Genomic DNA, 11,468 nt, shown 5'->3' on the forward strand with positions numbered 1-11,468 from the left:
TGGTTCGATAACGCCCTTTATAAAACAGTTCCAAACACTAATTTTACGGTCCCACTGACACTGGTGCAGATTACTTTCAAGTCACGTATTCAACATCCGGTATCACTGTCCACGTTATTATAGGTAATTATTAATTATAATTTCCGACAGCAGTAATTAATTGCATTTATTGAACACAGCTAACGCTTGTCATAAATCAGGATTATTTACAACGATGACGGTAATGCGGCTGAAGGAAGAGAAAAAAAAAGTTCCTGAAAGTTTAGGCAGGGCGATTAAAACTGGGAAAAAAGGAGGGGAGATGGTAAAGGATTTCCCCTTCCATAAGGTAAAGAGCTAGACTTCAAAGCCCCCACATCCCGCCCCCAATATGGGGGAAATGTAGTTGAAGGGAATACTAGGGAACTATGAAGAGTCACGGCATTTCCTACTCAGCATCTCCTGCCCCAAGTCATCATCTCCCCTCCCCCTTCCCCCAAAAGCAAAGGGATGGCTTTGAAGAAAAAGGTTTAGAACTCTTTGTTTCTGCTTTTCTTCCTGACCATGTGAGTGAGGCGGGGTTGGGTCGGTGGGATTGGAAAGCAGCAAAACAGGTCACTGGGTGACTTGCTTCTTCATCCTTCAGCTTTTAGCGTCTCTCTCTCTTCGCCCTAGAAAAATGACACTCCTGGGTTTCCTTAAAAAGAATATTTTAAGTGGGAAAAGAGGGGGGGGGACTCGAGATCGAGGACTGTTTTAATGGTCTAAAGCATGAGGGGACTACCATCAAATGGCACAGCGTTTCACTCTTAAGAATATCTGAATAGATCAAATCCCGTTCGCCCCTCCTTGGAAGGCTGGGAAGAAACAAGTTCTTTTAACGACGAGCTTTAGAACTTAAGCTAAAGCTGCAGCCGAGAGGGAAGTGTTTTTCTCGGCCTTGCTTGCGGATCTGCAGAGCTTGCAGCGTGGCCCAGAACCGGTAGCGTTCAGATGCACGTGCAGCAGACAGCCCCGGCCATCTGCAATATCTTCAGATCGCTGCCTGCTTTTTGTTTTTGTTGAAGCCTTCCCAACCTGCGAGATCACTGTGAGAACAAAGTGCAGGCTAGGAGCAGGCGTGGGCCGAGCTTCCGGAGGGCTCTGAGACGGAGGAGGCGGAGGGAAGAGGTGCTTCTGGGGACAGCCTCCCAAATCGCAGCTTTCCCCAAAAGCAGCAAGACGTAGAAAGTGGCGACCCAAACGGTGACCTACTGCATACGAGCGGAAGGTTGCAGGGAGGACAGGAATCCATCCGAACAGCGAGGCGGGATTGTACTGCATATTAAAGAAGAGATTTTACGAGGCTGGTTTTCGTTTGAAAGCATGGCCGTGTTAGGCAAATGAGTGTCAAGGCATTGCACACGGCTTTCTTGGGAGATTCTTGCCGGCGACATAATCGATACAAACAAATCATGTAGAAGGGAACAAAAAGATTCTCTCCCCGCGCCACCCTTAAATGGTAATAAAAGACTGACGCTCCATGAATTGTCAAATCCCGCTAAAGGTTTTGAGAGAGACGCTTGTCCACCGGACGGAAGGGGGATTTGGAGCTGCTTGTTGCCTGTTGAATATGACGGACAAGTGTTTTCTATCCCAGGCAAAATGTGCCTATTCGCCAAATACTCGATTGGAACAGGTTTTGGCATCGGGCTGTTAAAAGGGTCTTGTCAGGTCTTGAGTAAAATAAATATTTTTAAAAATAAAATTCTGACACTGTTAACATGGTTGTCAAAATGTGGAAAAACAAGATACAGTGGTATTTTAATTATTTAAGTGGATTTAAACCTCTTTCCCTTGCTCTCTCTTTTACACACAGCATCCCAGTTAGGCACCTGATAATTTCAATCCAGATACCAATTAATGCCAAGTATTTTGATTAAATTGATTAATCCTCTTATGCTACATGCGTTATTTAGAAGTGAGTTCCATGACATGACTTGCATTTCTTAAGTTTACTATTTGAGATGTTAAATTGCCATCCATAATCAATTTATTCTGGATCAATCTCTTTGGATTATTCTGGAATAAACAGACTGTTGAGTGTGCTTTTGGGGTTGCAATCCTGACACTTGTTTAGAAGCCAAGCACAACAGGAGCAGTGACCTATTGCCAGTTAAATGTGTTTTAGAAACCAGTAGCTGATGTTATGCGATCGGCTGCAATTGTATGCAGGTTTTCTTGAGAGTAAGTCCCACAAACTCAGTCGGCTTTACTTGCAAGTAAACATGAAAGAACCCAATTTTAACTGGGCTGTAAATCGAGTTGCCAGTTAAGTGCCTATAATTCCCCCTAATTAGCATATCTCCATTTCTGTATCCCATGGTTGGGCCATGCTTACAATGAGCAGTGGATTGGTTACAAATAGATTTTAGTTGTCGGAATATAAACCAGTTCGTTTAAAAATAAAATAATGGAAACGTATTTTATTTGTAACAAAAACACACCAATCAACAGCAGATTGAAAAGAGACACTTCCTCATAGTGCAATAATTAAAAAATACTCTTTTTATTTAAAAAAGTGGGAAAGTTTTATGTTTATGTGAGAAAATATCAAAGCAGGAAAAGGTTTGTTTACAATAAAATAATTGCAAAGCATCCTCCCACCCTCCAAAATATAGCAAATAAACTAAAAGAAAGCCAAAATGTAACACAATTCGCTCATGGTTAAATTATAGGTAAGGAAGTTGAAGAAAGATGCATTTTGTTTATTTTAAAGGGCCTGTCTAGGTGGCTCTTAGTTGTATTAGTTTGATTTGTTAAAAACAAGAGGAATGCTTTTTGTTTTCTTTAGAGGTTAGCATCTTGTGAATCTGCTGTCTTTTGGTAAAACTATTGAGAATTGTAGAAAGATTCTCAGCGAACAAAGAAGGCAGCGTTAGCAGGGCAATAGGAGCGTGACAGTTTGAGCCAAGGTGGCAAAGAGTTCAAGTCATGAAGACGTTAAACCGAAGTTCTTGGATTGAAGCCAGTTTTGCAAAGTGCATCGGCTTAATTCCCTTTCATTGGGACTTCCTTCCGAGTAAGCGCATATATGAGAGTACAGTGGAGCTCCACTCTATCGGTTGTGGATCCAAGCTTTCCTAAGAGTAGTTTTACCAGGGTTGGAAGAAATTGAGAAAGGTCTGTGGTCAGCACTTGTCCTGTTTTGATTGATGATCTATCCCACCCACCCCCCCTTTTCTCCTGCAACCAACCGCTGCAAAGGCTGCTTAAAAGAAGTTTGCCTTTTTGGTTAGGGCAAATAAGCACCCCCCAGAAAAAGCAGCATGTGCTGCTGCATTGGAGGAGGGCGCAGAGCCCCCGCTTTTCCTCTAGGCAGCGCTGCAGCTGCGAAGAAGGACGAGTAAGCAGGACAGGGGCCAGCTGGCGAGGCAGTGGCAGCAAAAGGGTTTTTTGCATGGCGCCTTTGCAGGTCGTCCTGATTGGAACCCGGGACCCTCGTGTAAGGGAAGAGAGGAGAGGAGCTTGGCGGGCAGCCAAACCCAATAACCCCCACCCTCTCCCCTTCCTCAAAGCCCCTTTTGCGTTTGTGCTCGATGAAAGAGGTTGAGGGCGAGCAGGTGAAATAATGAATTTGTGGGTGTCGCTTACAAAACGAGAGTCAATTGAGAGGCCTGCTTGTGCAAGGACTAAGCCTGGCTGGCAGGAGGGCTCAGAGAAGGAGCTGCTCCTCCTGAGGGAAGAAGAAGCCCAGCCAGGCTCGCAGCCGGGCCTACTAACTACAGGCCGGCCTGCCTGCCTGTAGCCACAGGAGCAGAAGGGGCTGGGCCCCACGAAAGAAGCCGCGAGGGACGCCGAGAGAGCGCAGGGGGAGCTGGGAGGCCGCCTGACGAGATCTGGGGGGCGGAGGGGGGAAGGAAAGGGGCTGCCGGCGGCGGCGGGAGGGGAAGCTGCGAAAGGCGGTAGCAGCTGCCGCCGGGGAGCTGAGGCCTCATTCAGGCAGGAAGTGCAGTTGGAGGGAAGGTGCTCGGTTGCAGCAGGCGGGCCGGGGCAGCAGCGAGCGGGGTAGGCCGGCCTCCGTGAGGGGAGAGGAAGGGGAGCCGCGGCTCCTTTCCCCCCATTGCTCGTAGGGAAGCCACCGCTGCCGCCCTTCTTCGCGCGAAGGCTCCCCTTGTTTTCTCGCCGCAGCTGTGAAGGAAAAAGGGACGAGCTTCTGCTTGAGCAGCTTTTTGGGTTGAGCTTCCCCAAGCACTATTTTATTTTATTGTTGGGGTGTGTGTGGAAGGAGTTTGCAATGCTCTTCCCTCCCGGTTTCCAGCAGTTTTATCTGGTCCATGAGTAGAGAGGACTTTTTTCCCATCTCTTTCCTTATTCTTCCTTGTTTTCCTCTAGTGCTGCTGTTTTATTCACTGGGCTTTATAGCTCACCGAAGGTAAAAGACCCCACCAGGGAGAAAAAGCTCGCCTGATACAAAGGGAAACATCTGTTCAGCGGTGAATTTTTAGAACAGGACTTTTCGAGAGGGAAGGGGGGGGAAGGGGCAGGAAACAACTCGAGGAGGAAAAACACTAAATACTGAAATAATTAGATTTTACGAAGAGGGAGCTAAAGGGAGAGTGGGTTCGGAAAAAAGCGGGTTCTTTTTTTAAAAAAATTGTTGCTGAAGTTGGAAAAACCGTGTCTTCTTCCTTTCAGAGGCTGGCAAAAATAAAAGTTCTTAAAACGAAAGGCCTGTTCCTTCTGAAGTGTTTCTCTTTAAAAAGTAAAAACAAAAACTAAATGCATTTGTCCTTAAAAACAATTCAATTAATTTGAGTTGATTTTGGTCATTTTAATTACTTGAAGGAAAATAAACTGCTTAACCTTGTCTTTAAAAAAAAATCCAACAAGTGTCTATAATACATTGTTTTTAAATGTTGCGCCTCGGGTACTGTTTACTCGACCAGCATTGTTAGATAGGGGGAGGTAAGCATGTCTACATTCTTTTTAAATATATATATATACATAGACTTGAAACTATTTTTCTGGTAAAATAGCTTCTTAGCAATACAGTAGTATTGTTTCATGCAACTTGAGGGAATTTTAAAAGGCGGATTAGAATAATTTCTAAATATTGTATTTCCATGTTCTCTGGGGGGAAATGGAATTTATTGAAGTTCTGAACTTCAGTAAAGCACTCAACAGGGCTGTATTTCTGGACACCATGGAGCAGAAAACTGTTGGTAGCTTTCCTGGAGACAGGGTTGAAATACGTTTGTGTTTATTCCTTTTCTTTGTAAAACTTGCTGTCTTTGGAGCCTTTAGATAGTAAATGCCAATGCAGAAGAATAAGGCAAATCTCACTTTGAAAATAATTTCAGAGTTTAAAATTCCCATATTTTGAGACATCACCATAGTTAAAAATATATTGGCGGTTGTAATCCTTAATGATCACGGATCCTTAGTAACAAATAATTAGAATACTATTGAAATATATATGTGAGAAGGCCTTCAGATGCACACATAATTTATATAAGGCAATACATATACAGGGATTTTAAAATCAAATCTGTATTACAGAAGAAAAAATACAGCTGAAGGAACAGGATAAATAGCATGTCTGGTTTTTCCTCAGTGTTGCTCCCATCTTCTTTCTTGCCAAATGGGTAATTTTTTTTTTAAAAAAAATGAGAGTAGCACGATGTAAAAAAATCACATTCCGACTCTGAAGTGCCACAGTGAGACTGACAAAAAGTGATCCGAGGCTTGTGCCCTTAATTCGCTCGGAATGTTAAGCTTCCCAAGATACTTCCCGCCTATGCGGTCATGTTAGCTTTTCTCTGTGTTTAGTAGGTGGTTTTTAATGGTTTAAAATTAGTACTGTACGTGGATCGTCTGTGCCCTTACGTTTGTAATATCAATATTAAAAAAAGTGTGTCCTGTAACAGGAAACGTCACACATTGTTAGATTTTTTTTTAATGGTTGCATTTGGCTACTCCATTCATAGACACAATAAAATTAATTAGCATATTCTTGGGTGTGTTTTTGAGATTGGGAGGTAGTAGCCCCCATTTGAGGAGAAAACTCCTTAAATAAAAAAAAGTAACATGATTCTGCCCAAACCAGACACATAATTGATATTGACTGGAGATCTGCTTCATGTATAGCAAGTTGCTTTTATATCTAACAAAACTGCTTTCCTCCCTTTGCTATGGATAATTTTTAACTGGTGATAACAGTCATTCTGAAATAGCTTTATAGTTTAGATGCATGATAGGGAATTAAAGATGTATGATAGGGAATTAAAGATGTTTTCTAATAGAAGAACAAGCATGAATAAAAAGGGGAAATGCAACCTAGGAGTATTGACAAAAATATGAACCAGTATAAACTTTTGATTTCTATTCAAATATAGGCTCATATTTAATGTTTTTTGTGCTTTTTGGTGTGTGTGTGGATGAGGGGAAAGACTATTTTCAAATATCCCTACTGCCAAAAACAAACCATTTACAGCAAAATTCCAAATCTTTATTGAGATACTGCAGAGAAAATCAGTGCATTACATTTAAATTACATTAAATCTAAACTTCAGAGTTTACTATCTTTTCCCCTGATTAGTACAGGGGAATTTTCAAAAAACCTTTAATAATAAATTATATTTGTATATAAACTGAAAGTAGCACTTAACTATATTCCAATGAATAACTTTATAAATTAGCTCTTAAATGTAAACCTTGGGCCTCTCAAACTGAAGGTATGTTTACCCACCATGCTAAAAAAAATTCCTGTGCTGTAATATTTACTTAGAATATTTAATCTAGGGGTTTTATGTAAAAAACACTCTTTTGCATCATGTTTACAGTACATCTCAGGCTGAAATTAACAATTAAATGCTAGCATTATCATAATAGAAGCAGTACTTGGAAAACAACTATTTCATCCACTGGTGCTCCTAGTTAAGTGGCATTTGCCCAAAGCCTCCTGAGGTGATAGTGCAATTTAAAACAATATAATGGATGCTTTAAAAACAACTTCCCAGTTAAATTAGTGGTTTTACTGGCTAGATTCTGAGAAAGATTCAAACAATGCCATCACAGTTTTAACAGTCAAAGTTATACTTACATTAATAAGTAGTTTGGTCAGCACACAACTGACTTTAAAACTTGTATGTACAAATTGGAAAATGTGTAAATACATTAAAAAATGCAGGTGAAAGGTGAACTGCATATAAGCTGGTATTTGTATTGCTGCAAAATATTCCTGCGGTTATGTGTACATGCACACACACACAAAATAAAAATATATATGTTTTTACTGGTGTAGCTTTACTCAGAAACACTACAAGCACATTTTGTTTAAAGTAAGTTCTGTTTAAACCAATTGGAAAGTAGATTTTAGGACTGAAGTACTGAACACAACAGGATTAACACAGGGAGTAAAAAAAATGGACAAAATGTTATGCTCTTCATAACTGAGCAAGGGCAAATAATTTGCTGAATTCAGACCACTATAGCTTATAGTTTTAAATACTGTATAGCAGTAGTGTGTATGGGTCAAATCACAAGTGTCGCACTCCACACTGTGGACTGACCATTATGCTTTCATTTCCTAGGATTAAACAAATAGCATCATTAACATTTAAATTAATGCTATATTCAAGTTCAGCAAGCAAAGAAGGTAAAGAAAGTGTGCTTTTAAAAAAATAAACACAAATAAGAAGATACTTAATGTCTATTAAGTTTTTTCTCAGAACTTTTAAAAGGCACATTATTTTATGAATATTATAGCTTTTTGTGCTTGGGTAAAGTATAAAATTTAAGTTTGGACAAAGATTCAGTTTTAAAATCTTAACATGTTGTTAAGGGCTTTAGGCAAGCATCTATTCCTAACCTCACTCCTCAAAAACAAACAGCCCTGACACAACTCTTCTATTCCTCCTCCATTTATCCCTCCTTCCCTCCTAATTGTTTTCAACATAGGATGAAAAAGACATGTTTGGGTTTGAAGAGATTTTTTTGGTTTTGCTTTTATATATCTGTTTTACCTCACATGCTCGTTCTTATTGAGTAATAAGAAAATTACACCTGATTTAATTGTGACAAAGAGGTGATTAAGTAATACAGGCTCTTTTGCTCAACAAGCCCAGGATGTGTTACTGAATCCATGTTTAGAATTATTGCCACATGCAAAACATAAAGGGCATTTCAGGAAATTGGAATTTTAGGTTGATGCTACTTGTTTTTAAAATATTTTTAAATATTTAGGTGATACAGGACGTTAAAAGTGCTGAAAACGTTTTTGTACGTTACTTTCCACCCCTAACATTTAAAAGTATTTCCCATTGAAAATAATAGCAAATAACGTGACGCCCTAGAAGTACATCCAATGGAGTTCAATGCCACCTACTCCCAGGTAAGTGTGCGTAGGATTGCAGCTTAAAACAAATAAAGTTATAAAATAGTAGAAAATTACATGTACCTTTAAAATATGTGGATTGATTTGTTGTCTACATTGTATCTTTTAAAAAACCACCAATTTTTCAATCTTTGAAAATTCAATCTTTGCCTGTTTTCCTTTTCTAATAGGCATATTTCTATCTCTGGGTCTGAAAAAGCTGTGAATTCAAAAACATTTCCCCCTATCATCAGCCTTTACATCTATTCCTGAAAACACACCCTAACACCCCAACTTAAAAACCGTAACTTGAAAGTAAATCTCATTGATTTCAAACTTGCCTCAAGTAGTGTGCTTAGGAATAGGATGCAAAAGGTTTCCACATTCATATCATATGGATGTTAATGGCTTACTATGTGTGTAGTACATTGTCGTAAAGCCTTTCTCTTCCTATTTTGCATTTCAATGGTTCTTTCCAAATGCATTGTTTTACAAAACCACCAAGAGGCTATCTACATTTTGTCATCAAGTTCCCTGCAATGTTTTAAAATAGCATCATAGTCCCTCTTTCAGTCTATATATTTCAATTCCTTAAATGAAACTAAAGTTAGTACAATCAATTTAAAATAAAGTTTAATGTATTATTAGTGCAATACAATTTACCCTGGGGGGTTTTGTGCCAAAATCAAAGTTTTATGTTGATCATTCTGTTAATATACAGCATATATACTTAAAAAAAGAGAGATTTGTTTAAAATGCATGCAAAGGTTTTACAAAATACATTTCTAACATACACATTTTAGTTTGGGCAGTTCTTTTAGCATGATTTTCAGTTGACATTGCTTTACATTCTAGGAAGGGCCAAATTTTAAATGATACTGAATGTGAAAAATGAACTGTAGAACTATATGAAGTTTAATAGTGTTCAAAATAAAAAATACGTCCAAAGCTTTTACAGACTGGAAGGAAACATAGGCAGCAATTTTATTACAATGTACTTTTCCAGAGTACTGTACCCCTTAGGTTTCTTGTCCATTGTATGCTTTGCTAAACAACAGAACCTTGGTGCTACTTAATTCTGAAAGTTCCAAGTCCTCAGCATCCCTGACATTCACCCTCCCTTTGCTACCTTAAAGTCCAACTCCATCTGTCAGTGCACCTATCTGTATTTATTCAGTCTCCCACAATAGTTCCTAGTAGATGCAGATTGACTTGTTGAATAATGCTGCTTCAGTCACTCTGGGTCTACTTTGTAGTGAAGTGGTTGGTATCTATTTAGTTCTTTTGGTCTCCATTAAAAAAGAATAAATATGAGGAATGATTTATGTTTAAATAAAACATTTTGTTTGGTCTCCATTAAAAGGCATATAATGTGTATGGTAAATTTCCAGTGAAAAGGGCAATGAAGAAACAAGAATTAAATTAGTCTGTAAGGTAGCAACAAACTGTCTACAAACTAGAGTTCAATTTAGGCCACAGTTCTAATGCTGGGGTTAACAATATCACTGGGAATACTTTTTAGAACTTAGATATCATTTTCCTGAAATAAGCAAAAATAGCTTTGAAATACTCTTCACTCAGATCCACAACTCAATTAAAGCTGCAACCCTATCTACATTTTCAAGGAAGGCCCATTTAATACAGCGAGGCTTACTCATGAGTAAATATGCATAGGAACAGGCTAATTTTTGAATCATTTAGGTGTAAATGGGTCAATGGAGTTGACAGTGCAATCCTATATTTTTTTTCCTTACAATAAGTCCCACTGTGTTTAGTAGGGCTTACTTCCAAGTAAGCATGTATGGTTTTAAAGTCTGAATTAGTTAAAACAGTAGTTTGGTTTGATAGGAACACAGTTATTAAAGTGGAATCTAATTCTTTAAATACTTTTATTTAAATAATAATGTAGCTTTCAGAACATAAGGAAAATAATAAATTACACAATATACTTCTAATTTCCATATCTTTGAAGGACTGAAAGATAATACACATGAATGAAAGGCAATACATGTTTTTGTACTTGGGCTCTAGGATTTTAAATATCACTCTCCATTCTACATTTTTTTTTCTTTGCTGTAGCAGGCACATGGAAATACAGGCACTTTGTGAAGCATTTTTGTATGGTATGTCAAATGTTTTTGTCTCAAAATGCTAAAACTGGACTTTGGGGGGATATTGCCATGCAGCATACAGATGAATATTTGGCAGATCACAAACACCCCAATGACCCTGTTATGTTAATCGAAGTGCTCAGCTATGCCTTCTGTAGGAAATGACACTCACCACTCCCTTTCCCTGTCCTTCCTCCTCTAGAAAATTTCACTTCAGACTTTCAAGGACAGCAAAAACTGACCCAAGATATCCCTCTCATAAACTGCAGGCTCTGATATCCCAAAGGACAATAGTTCGGCACATCTCCCCTCTCTTTAAACAACAGCTCTTCACAAGCCCACATATCTGCAGATGTGTTAAACTGTTCTTTATTTTACAACTTCTAAAACACACACACACACACACTTAGGACAATACAGATAGTTTAATACTGTACACTTGATTTAAATTGTCTTCATGTCAGGCAATAATGCAGTCTTGCAAAATCATACAATTTTACCAGTCTATGCATTAAGTCACTTTAGCATGATAATAGGGAAAAATCAATGGTATTTTACTTGGAAGGCTTTCCCTTCACCTTCTCCTTCACAAAAGTAGCAGCCCTGGGGCTAGTGGAGGAGAATTTTGCAAAGCTGCATTTAATCTCCTTTCAGTCTTAACAGTAGCCACAATTAGTTCCTTCTGCTACAGTCCTACCTGCTTACAGTGGATAATTGAAAAGCTTGGGATTCTGATAACCTGAACCATCTCGTTTTTTACTCTGCTTTTTGAAATATATAAAAGCAAACCAACAATAATTGATCAAAATCTGGAAAACATGTCCTTTTAAATTAATCTAGATAACAAAAACATCCAAGTTTAGGGGGATGTGCATATTTCTAAAGGGATAAGGCAGCCTGTCTTTTCCCTGGTTGTGTTGTCTATTCTCAATTCTAGTTTTAACAACAGCCATGCAGAAAGACCTCTGCATGCATGGTACTAAAAGATATGGCGAGGCCAGGATGAAGGTAAGGAGAACATG

The 11,468-nt window shown here is 38.9% G+C and overlaps 1 long non-coding RNA gene across 1 annotated transcript; it reads left to right on the forward strand.

Moving 5' to 3' along the window:
• Positions 1–2,582: 2,582 nt before the first annotated feature.
• LOC308569431 lies at positions 2,583–4,689 on the forward strand. The gene is made up of 2 exons (XR_014000726.1): positions 2,583–3,141; positions 4,354–4,689. It is a non-coding gene; the product is annotated as an uncharacterized lncRNA (long non-coding RNA).
• The last annotated feature ends 6,779 nt before the right edge of the window (positions 4,690–11,468 follow it).

This window comes from Podarcis bocagei (genome assembly GCF_964188305.1).
Source record: "Podarcis bocagei genome assembly, chromosome: 12".
NCBI lineage: Eukaryota > Metazoa > Chordata > Lepidosauria > Squamata > Lacertidae > Podarcis > Podarcis bocagei.